This window comes from Pomacea canaliculata, linkage group LG9, assembly GCF_003073045.1.
Source record: "Pomacea canaliculata isolate SZHN2017 linkage group LG9, ASM307304v1, whole genome shotgun sequence".
Lineage (NCBI taxonomy): Eukaryota > Metazoa > Mollusca > Gastropoda > Architaenioglossa > Ampullariidae > Pomacea > Pomacea canaliculata.
This window is the reverse complement of record NC_037598.1, coordinates 6017045-6028037: the sequence shown is the minus strand read 5'-3', so window position 1 is coordinate 6028037 and position 10993 is coordinate 6017045. Positions and strand designations below refer to the sequence as shown.

General features: G+C 39.4%; 1 long non-coding RNA gene across 1 annotated transcript; it reads left to right on the top strand.

Annotated features, from left to right (window-relative positions):
* Positions 1 to 3532: 3532 nt before the first annotated feature.
* LOC112572723 lies at positions 3533 to 5026 on the top strand. The gene is made up of 3 exons (XR_003101062.1): positions 3533 to 3557; positions 3722 to 4049; positions 4731 to 5026. It is a non-coding gene; the product is annotated as an uncharacterized LOC112572723 (long non-coding RNA).
* The last annotated feature ends 5967 nt before the right edge of the window (positions 5027 to 10993 follow it).

The window sequence follows — 10993 nt, the reverse complement described above, 5'->3', positions numbered from 1 at the left end:
AAAGTCTGGTACCGTCTAGATTTGAACGCTGCTGGTATATAACTATTTACAAGATTAATACAAATGTTAGAAGTAATGTCACTTGAATAGTAATAAAAGGTGGAATATTAGCTCGTTTCTGTATTCCTTATCTTAACTGAATGCTTGTTCAGCTTAATTTTCCCACTTTTTTTCGTAGAAAATGTTTTATTCTCTTAATAAAATGCATATTAAATAACCATACACACAAAAGCCTTGCTTACACACAGACATAAGCGCTCACGCACGCACGCTCACATAAATACACTCAGACAAAATACGACTGTTAAAAACCAGCTAAATCTGATGTCAAAGCTGTGTTCGTCTGTCTCTCTAAGTCTGTTACATTGACAAACCAGAGCTTTAAACTCTTTTCGTCTGTCTTTCTGTCCAACTCCCTGTACCTAAGATACGTTTTTCCTTAATGGCTATAATGACTGACAAAGAAAGTAAAGATAGTTTATTCCAAGAATAGAAGTCAGTAAAGGCTTTAAACTTTTATTTTAAAGTAAATCTCGTAGACATAAAAGGTTAGAAACTACACCAGTACTAGAAAATCTCTCTGTTGTGTGTATTTTACCTCTAACAACATCACAAAGTAACATAATGCTTAACAAAGTCAGTAAGTCTCTACAAACAAATCACAAAATATTACTTCTTAGGAAAACAAGTCAAGCATTATGCTCACCTGAGTACTAAAAGTGTTAACTGCGCTCTAAAGGGAGACAAATAGGAACCCGTTGAAGGGGACACAATCGATAGAAAATCACTTGAGACTTGAGACAATAATTTTTTGTCGACTCTTCATCACATTCAAAGGAGACCATTCACTCTCAATGGTTGACGGAGAATTAGGAGAAGAAATATGCAGGTCAAACAGAGGACAAGAACAAAGTCAACTAATGCATTATTTGCTGAAAGTATTTGCTAAAATGACATTTTTCAGAATTTTCTTTGACAATAGTTATGTAAATTTATTGACAGCGAAAGCCACTAATGACACTGAATGACACAGGCATAAGGTTAAAAAAAAAAACCTAAAACATTCTGCAGCAGACATCGATTTGTATGAATTGTAACGAACATTAGTTACAGTTCAGTCTACACACATGATACACACTCAGACATGCTCCACATGTACAAATAAAGTTATAAGCAGAATTTTTACCAGCTAGGTGCTTTTCATTTCCTCATCATGTAGAAATCCATGAATAAATAATGTCGGACATTCGTAAGCCTGGATTGTAACTAAGGTACACAACAATTTGACGATTTTTAAAATTTTTATTTATTTATTTATTTATTTATTTTTGTATGAGCCGACAGGGTTGTTACTGAATAGAGAATCCAGACATTTGGGGAGTCCGCTGCGGATCTCGTACAGGGAACATAAAAACGATCAACAAAAACTGTGGCTACACTCGTTGGACACCAAGAACACTCGTGTTCCTCCAAGCGGCGTAAGCTGGTCTTGACTGGCCACGTGACTGTATTCTGTCGAAGACTGTCCTTCAAGGTTCCTTGGTGGGGGTTCCACACCGCGATGGCAAGAGGGTTAGGGTAACCCTAACCCTAACCCAGTCAAGGGACGAGTGACTGATTGACTGATTGACTAAATGGATATAAAGTTAAGGTGGGAGAACAAAGACATCCACGCTTTAACAGAGATAATCTACAAAATACTCAGCTACTTTATTGTAAATAGAGAAAAGGAACTTCTAGAAATAAGTGATCTCAACAGTGGCGCCAATAAATTATGTACTTAAATGCTCGCAGTAGGCAGTCTCGACATACAGTCAGCCATCCACCTCCATACACGTCCATACACGTCCATACAGTCATAAACTTCTGTGTATAGGGCATGAGGAGGGAAGGGAAAGAACTGCCTTTTAATAAAACGCAGAGTGCTAACAGAGTAGCCTCCTACTCTGAGACTTCCCGCTTATAATCCGGTTAATCTTAAGGCTATGCAATTCATTCAATAATTCTGCTCTCGCTGAACACACACACACACAAAATGTTTTGGCTGACTTTTCATGGGACTCGCCATTTTTTATACTCACAAACATGTCCTGACGGAAGCGGAAGATCGGCTTAAACCTTTTTTTTTTCTTTTAATTTAAATGATTCTGGCTTAATGTTTTCTAAACTTGTGTACCGCGTTTAGAAGCATGCACTACATAATTTTCTAAAAATGTTTAACTAAATACCCTTTAGGCTTAAGCGTGCTTAAAATTCAAAGTGTATTGTGCGACTGACAACATGAATATAATCTACAGTTGCAAAAAATCTGCTTTCGCAAAAGAAGCCTGAACTACAAGTAAACGATGTACTCAATGAGCCCAGAAAAAAAAAATTTAGAACAATAGGGTCAAGCAATCTTCAGTCTCTGCTCATTGTTTGCTGCTTTTTGTTTGTTTCCAAACCGCTTATGTTTATGAAACCTTCTAGATATTAGCTCGAATAAAATCCCGATCTACCGTGGAATTAAAACATTATTTATCCTGTAACATAGAAGACTTGGCGAAAAAAAAATTATCCCCGGAGGGGAATTGAACACCGGTCTCCCGCGTGACAGGTGGGGATTCAAACCACTATACTACCGAGGAGATTGTTTTACACCGCAAGCAATTATTAAAACTGGGTGGCGCCTGCTTTGTCCACATAAATCTTTTTGTAACTAATACTTGTAAATGCAGTTTTCACAATCATGAACAGTCATTTTTTAACCTGTTCGACACGAAGGTCAACAAGAAATTAAACTCTTTTACCGATAGACGTTAAAACTCATTCTTGTGACTGTATTAAAATAAACTATAGAGTGACTTCGCCTCTCCTACCCAGCTGCCATTAGTGCTCTGAACAGGCAATTATCGTCGAACATAGGATCAAGGTTGGCAACGTTTTGTATCAAAGTTGAAGGAAACCAAAGGGTCTGGGGCAAACGTTCTGGACTTTCAAACTTTGGTTAACGGACTAAGTTTCCCCTTGCTGATCCTGTACTCCAGAAGACCAAAATTTATCTCTCATTTAAGATATTTTAATGATTAATTTAATGCTGTTCCACTCCTTGCCGCCTCAAGGCATCAAGACAATGAAATTTAACCCCTACCCCCGGAAAAAAGGGAGGAATTGATATATGGTTGGTGTGGCAAAAGGCAGAGTCGCCATAGAGTGATCGAACGCTGAAAGCATTTAAAGGCAGACTTTTGTCTCGAGCTTTATTGTGATATTGTCTGTTGTCACAACACAGGAAACTCAAAAGAAGATGCACGATTTAAAATATTGCGGCATTCTGAAGTAACGATCAAGTTTTAAAAACCCTGAATTGCTGTTTGCACTGTAATCATCACCAGACCTACGACAAGAGCTCAGTACACTGCAGATGCTGTCAGCCACATTGAAACCGTTGTCTGTATTGTCCACGTTCATTAGCGGTCTGTTTTGAAGATGATGTTAGAGACAAGTGTATAAAATCCCTCCTGCAGCAGAAGCCGTTCACAGGCCTGGAACATTCTGGGGAAAAAACGAGACTCGGCGTGTGTTGGCTATTCGTAGACTAGTGGAATGACTGTGGAATAACTCATTCATAACGTTATATTAAAGAACATAATTTATAATAATAAATGTAAATAATTGTGACAATGATGATGCGATAATGATAATGTGTCCGAGTATAAGTTGATGTCTGTTTTGTCGACAGGAGAACTGAGACGTCAGCTAGGAGATGTCTAGGACCTGTCTAGCCTGCCTCTTGCTGCTGACCACGGTCTGTACGTGTGAGGGAGGAGGCACGGTGGTGAGGACATGGAGGAGGTTGTCTGTAGACAGCCATGTGTACACCATGCAGACGTACTCCAGGCTGGTCACAGCGCAGTCTCGCATCATGTGTGCTGACCTTTGCTCTCAGACCAGCGCATGTCACGTCTTCTACTTCCGCTCGGACACCGGCCACTGCTTTTTGTCGCCGACACTAGCAAAGGGCAACTCGAAGACGTCCACACCCCTGAATCACGTCTACTTTGATGGAGGTTAGTTGTTGTTTCTTTCTACAATCGAGGTAACGGTTACAGAGACGAGCGAGAAAGTGTAACAGACTGAATGACATGTCGGTAGAATACACAGACACAAAGTCAGCCATATTATGGTGGAAAACTCAAAAGTTGAAAAATAAATTTCTGTTATATAGATTTAAAGCAAAAAAAAAAAAAAAAAAATGTGCCGATAACATTTATTAATGTTTATGGGATAATCTCAGGAAAAAAACTATTTTTAATTTAAGGTGTAAATGCAAAATTGTATTTCTGTTTTACTTGTTCATATCTATACTTTCCTGATGCTGCTATTGTTTACTGACAAGTGAGATTTGTTTACTTTTGATAAGTTTATTTTGCAAATATTAGAAATATAAATACATAAATATATTGAACCTATCTGCAGATATTTTCCTTGATTCACTAAAATGCGCGTTGTTGTTGTGTACACCCGTAGTGAAGAATATTAATAATGAGTAGTTTTATGTTTCTCTCTTGCAAATGAGACATGCAGAAGACAAAGTCATAGACAGGCAGGTACACGACACCCGCTAACTTAGTAGGATGGTTATCACGAAATGAGGTTGAATAGGCCGTCACATGATTATGCACAAGACAAGACCGGAAGTCAGTGTGTGAATCCCTCTGAAGGCAAAACTGTTTTTATTCTTTTATCAGTCACCTGCCCGTTGAACAGCACCTTCCTGCAGCTGGGGTTTATCTCATGCATAAAGCCGTCCACAACGAGAGTGAACCTCCCTACAGCAAGACAGGTCTGTGTCGATGATGGAGCCAGCTTTGTGAGCATGAAGACGAAAGAAAAGATGGAGTTGCTCATAAACTTGGTTTACAAAACCACAGGTAAATGGACGAGGTTGAAGAATTTGATGTGTGTCGCGTGGTCACCTGTCCTTATTCCACAACAGACATCATTACTCTGTTTAGTAACAAATATGTCTGCACACCTTGAGTATTGTGACTGTCCATGTTTGTGTCTGTTAACAAATATTAGACTGTAAAAAATACCCGGATGAAGCCATGTTAGGCGATGAGCGGTTTATTTTTATTTTTGTCATCGCTACCCTACGTCACAATGTAACAATACGTTTTGCTGAAGTACGTCGCGGTACCACACGTGACTTTGTGTAACCTGCTTTATCAGAGGAAGCGTAATGGCGGATAAAAGTAAAGCTCAGGATGACAGTTTCCTTTTCTCATTATCATAACTACAGCGTCGTGATGATAGTAATCGTCATTAACATCAACATCACCAGTAATTTCTCTTTATGAAGATAATTTTTGTGTTGGTTCTAAACAAAGGTATACCAGACATATGGCTGAACGCAAGTCTCAGAACCTCGGATAACCGCTGGCTATGGTCTGACGGAGACATCCTCGACCTGACGCATCCATTGTGGCTGCCTACAAAACCACAAGGTGGTGGAAAGTACTGTCTCATCGCCGTGTATAACGCAGCTACTAACAGCTACCTGTACGCTGACGTGTTTTGTGACGTACGTACAAGTGCGTATGTGTGTGAGATTCTTCTCATGTAGCTTGTAGTGAGATGAGATATCAGTAAAGGGCAGTAACCAGCGAGAGAGACGGAACCATGTGTGCTAGCCGGATGTGACGTCAAGCTAAAACCTTACCATGTAGCAGTTTAGCATGGAGGTATCTATGGAGAGAGAGAGCTAATGATGCTTTTTAAATCTTTAAACCATAGAGACGAAATTAGCCACAAGCCGGCTATTTGCACTTTCTTTCGCCGCTCATCTTATTTGTTGTCTTTATCTCCTTTTCTTCTTTCTTTTTTTCGTTTCTGATTAAAAAAAGTTACTGTTTCTAAGGAGATTTACTTTCGATTGGAACACAATGTTCCCTTTCGCTTTAATGACTCTAAATTATTGTAATTTTTTTTTATAAAAATCTGGTATCGCATATAGTTGAATACCATGCTGAATAAATATTTAGAAAAAGAAGAGATGCTGAAAATATTGTTACTGGGCTAGTAATAAAAATTGGAAACACTGCCTTGTTTAGTTATTCGTTGTCTTATAATGCTTCTTCAGTTTAGTTTCACCATTTTTCGGCTTTTTTTTAATATAATAAGATATTATGTATGAATGGGCACACGCACACACACAGACATTGCTCATACAGACACACAGACATGGGCTCACACACATCTCTGTGTCTATTACATTGTCTAACTATAAGCTGGTAGCTTTCCATTTGTCTGTCTGTCTTTTTCTTCGCACCATCGTGTCTAAGATTCTTTTTCTAAAGACTGACAAAGCAAATATATTTAAAGGAAATAGTCACAATGACTTTTCTTTATACACAGACTTCATTTCGTCCTGCAATTACTTCAGCCAAAGACTATATAATATAGGGACTATACTATGACGGCAATTCATACCTTCAACACCCAAATCTCAGTCCATCCGTCTATGTCTGTCTTTCACTCACTGAGGCTTGCTTCAGAAACTAAGGGGGGAATTTCTATGATGATAAATTGAATTTTATTGACCAATTAAAAATATTGTAATGATTAACTCACAATGCATAAGCCACTCATTTTGCCCCCAAACGTCAAACTGCATGAAGACAACGAAATTTAAAGAAAACAAAAATAATTTCGAAGAATGGACAGTGGCGTAGGAACCCTGAGAAGCAGGAGGGGCATGGAGGTAGCTATCCCTCAAAAAAGATACTGAGAGGAGAAGAGTGTGAGGGTCGTTGACTGTCAACATACATGGTTGGATGTTGAAGCAAGTGATAGACACATTACAGTCGTCTGCAGTACACGGTGATCGAACGCTCAATGCATTGGAAGGATGATTTTTAAGTCTCGATCTTTATTCTCATATTGTTAGATAACGCAGTTAAATCGAAAGTACACGCATGATCACTCTGATGTAAAACTATTCATGAGCTCAGCATGATGCAGCTTTTATCAGCCATGATGAAGCAAAGCTCTCTTATTGTCCACGTTTATTTGTCGAAGACTGTGAGAAGCACATACAGACATATTTTAAACCATAACAGAAAGAGAACGGAATTACCGAGATGTGTGTAAACAGCTTCCGGGCTTACAAATATTGTCTGCCATCGCACTGTTTGTGGGGTCTGAATATTATTTCGTACCTTGAGAACGATGTCATTAGTACCCTCCACCCAGCTTCATCGCTACGGTCCCAGGTAATAAAAGATTTAAAGGACCCAGAGAAAAAGATGTTCAGTAAGGAAGGAAGGAAATCCGAAAACAAATGTAAGCATTTAATTTAAAGGCTAAGCGAAAGGAAAATCATTTTGTCATTATAATTGTCTTTCACCCACAAGTCCATTCAGCAACACCTATCAGGTTTTTAGCTGTACACAACCTCTGAAGACAACTCTATTGCAAACGAGGTCTGTCTAGCTGATGGAACCGGTGTTGTGATGATGAAGACGATAGAGAAGCCAACTCGTGAAAAAAGAGAGGAAAGAAGCTTCATTTGCCTGTGGGTACAGAGCGGGCAGGCGGCGGGAACTATTTCTGTTTAATTGAAGATTTGTTTGACTTGCCCTCCACACTCGGGTCACTAATGCACTAATAATTGTCTTTTAAACACACTTCCAGCCGCTCAGAGAAGAAAGCCATTTAACTCAGTTATCTTCTCCTTAACTACAGAGAATGAAAGCCTCGGGAATTTAGTTATCGATGATTATTTTTTGCCAGTCTTTTATTAATGTGTAATCTGCTTAGAAAACATTTTTTTTATAACAGCAAGCATCATTGCAGATTACTGCCAGTAATTTTTTTTAACTACTTGATTGGAAGATGATAAAGATTGAATGACTAATTGATGTTGAATAGTTGGATGGGAGGTAACGGTCAGTGTTTACATCAGAAAGAAGCAGCTTACATCACGTCAGCAATATCTACCACACGAATTACACAAATCACACAAATCACACAAGCAAGATCTGCATCTGACCTCAGCGAGGAATTAGTCAGGTCCTGTGACTGAACTGGCAAGACGTGCACACGGCAAAATGGACTCTACAAAATTCTATTATTATTACCACCACCACCACCACCACCACCACCACCACCACCACCACCACCACCACCACCACCTCCTCCACCCACCAACTACCAACCACCACCACCACCACCGCGGCCGCCGCCACCACCACCACCAGCAGCAGCAGTTGTAGCAGGAGGAATGAATGGCTGTATGATTGGTTGATTAATAGAATTATAGACTGCTTGACTGAATTGACATTCAGTATATGGAGGACAGATATTGTTAAAGGTGCGTCGTCAGCATTAAGTACGACACCCTCAATGCACTGACAGCAAACAAACTTCCACTTTTTTGTTTGTTGAGCAACACATTCAGATCGAAAAGAAAAAAAATTCGATAGCACTGCCCTCTTCTTATTAAATATTCAAGGAAGGACACAACACTTCAAGATCCTGATAAAGCACGAGTTACCGATTTGCCTTGGTAATACCAAACAGTTTTCACTGTCAAACAGTCAACTTCAATGCCAGTGTCAATGTATTCGATTGCTAATGTGATTATGTTGCTAGGATGCAAGAAACTAAGCTTCTGATGTAAATATTGGTCATCTGATGCTCTATATAACTGGTTGAAGCGTTAAGTTCTGAAAATTCCACCTAAGGAGAGGTCCAACAGAACAACAGGCATCCTGAGTGACACTAGTCAGGAATAATCAGTAGAGAGTGAAGGACAAAGCATTTGGCAATTTGAAGAAAGAGGTGGGTAAACCGATAACTAATTCCATGAATGATGATATTTAATGAGTGTTTACCGTTCCCATTTAGTTGCAACAAATTAGAGAAAAAAATTAAGTAAACAGAAAATAAATGTAAGAATCATTGGAAAAAATTACTTGTCTTTTACAGCGTCCTATCCATTAGGCAGTTTTAAATCCTGGAAAACCTGTTAATGTCAGACACGAACGATCTTCGCCAAAAGCTACACGACTAAGTTCTGCAGCACTGCCTCCATAGATCGAGCAAAGACTAACATCTTACCTTCGTGATGAGGTTCTTACACCTGACCTCACTCAGGACCTGTCTAGCCTGCCTCTTGCTGCTGACCACGGTCTGTACGTGTGAGGGAGGAGACACGGAGGGGAGGACATGGAGGAGGGTGTCTGTAGACAGCCAGGTGTACAGCATACAGACGTACTCCAGGCTGGTCACAGCGCCATCTCACATCACGTGTGCACATCTTTGTCAGACCAGCGCATGTCACGTCTTCTACTTCCGCTCGGACACCGGCCACTGCTTTTTGTCGCCGACAATAGGAAGGGGCAACTCGACGACATCTACATCACTGACTCACGTCTACTTTGACGGAGGTTCGTCCTGTTTTTCTGAAAAAATAGGAAGAGAAGAATTTGGGAGGGGAGATACAAGACAGACAATGTGATAACATAATTTAAACCAGAACAAAAGGAAGTCGAAAATATCGAGGTGCGTGATATTATTTGCTATCACAACCGGAAGAAGAGGGCAGAAAATGAATGTGTGAATCATTCTAAAAGCGATACTCTTTTTTTTTTTCAGTCACGTGTTCGTTCAACAGCACCTACCTAGTGTACAGCTTCACCTCGTGCATGAAGCCATACACAACGAGAGTGAACCTTGCTATTGCAAGACAGACCTGTGCAGCTGATGGAGCCAGCTTCCTGACCATGAAGACTGTAGAGAAGATGGAATGGCTCATCGACCTTGTCTACAGAACGACAGGTAAGTGAATTACTAAATCCGTCATATATCCATGGGCGTTCACACACAGACACGCATTTTCTTATTTACATCTCAATATAATCCGCCTGACTTGCCTATCTTTAAAATTCCCCAAGAGCAGTGAAACCACCCAAAATATGCCTTCAGTAACATTTATCCCTGTATTTCAAGAGCAGTTGGGATCATTATATGTTTAGTAGCAATTAGCTTTTATCAGGAGCAGTCAGTGTCATAGTTGTTGACATGGAGTAAACCACGTTGCCCCCTCTCCCTAACTCACTTACTTAACATAACTTGTTGGACTTTGACAAGAGAGAGAGAGAGAAATGCTTTAAACTTGTCATGAGGCAACAAAAATCGCTCTCCCTTCCATCTTAGTCTTTAACATTTACACACCTTATTTGTCTCTGATTTGTGATTGTAAATTATCACTTATAAACAAACTGTTGTTCGGTCTTGCTAGAGGAAGGTTATGCAATAATGGGAGAGTATAAGAAATTAGATATTTTGCAGACTGATCACAGAAAGAGTTTTTGAACTGATCCCCCCAAAAAAGCGCAGATAATTCAGAGTAAAAGAATCAGCTCTCTCAGAATCCATTTCGAAAACTCTGACAGTCTTGTATTCTTCACTAAACCCACTACGTTGAGCTAAGAAATTCAGTAAAGTATTAGGTTTGTTAGTCATGACACACTTGTCCAAAAGCAGTGATAGACAACTACATGTTTTTCTTGTTTATGTAAATTTTGTTCAAATCAGTGAATGAAGCTTGTACTGACAGCAGAAAACAGTGACAAAACTCTTACCACTAAATCCTAAAAAGCAAAAACTTGGAAAATCAAATACAAGTAAAGATTTAATATTTACCGACATTAGAATGAGAAGTATGTATATAGAAAACTTCGTCAGTCTATTTTCTAGTAGCTTTCAAATAAATGATTCCGCACACAATAGCAAGTAGCAACAACTTGATCATTTATTCGTGAATTGTGGGTGTCTAGTGGCCACATCTAATTCCGCCCCTATGCATGGCGTCAATCCAAGTTTCCTACAGTTCTCTGCACGAAATACGCATTTCTCTTTTCCCGCGAACTCGTAAATATTCCTTCAACAAGACTGCTTTCCACTTAAAAATATTTTCTTCGTCGCCACTCATCTTCATCTTACA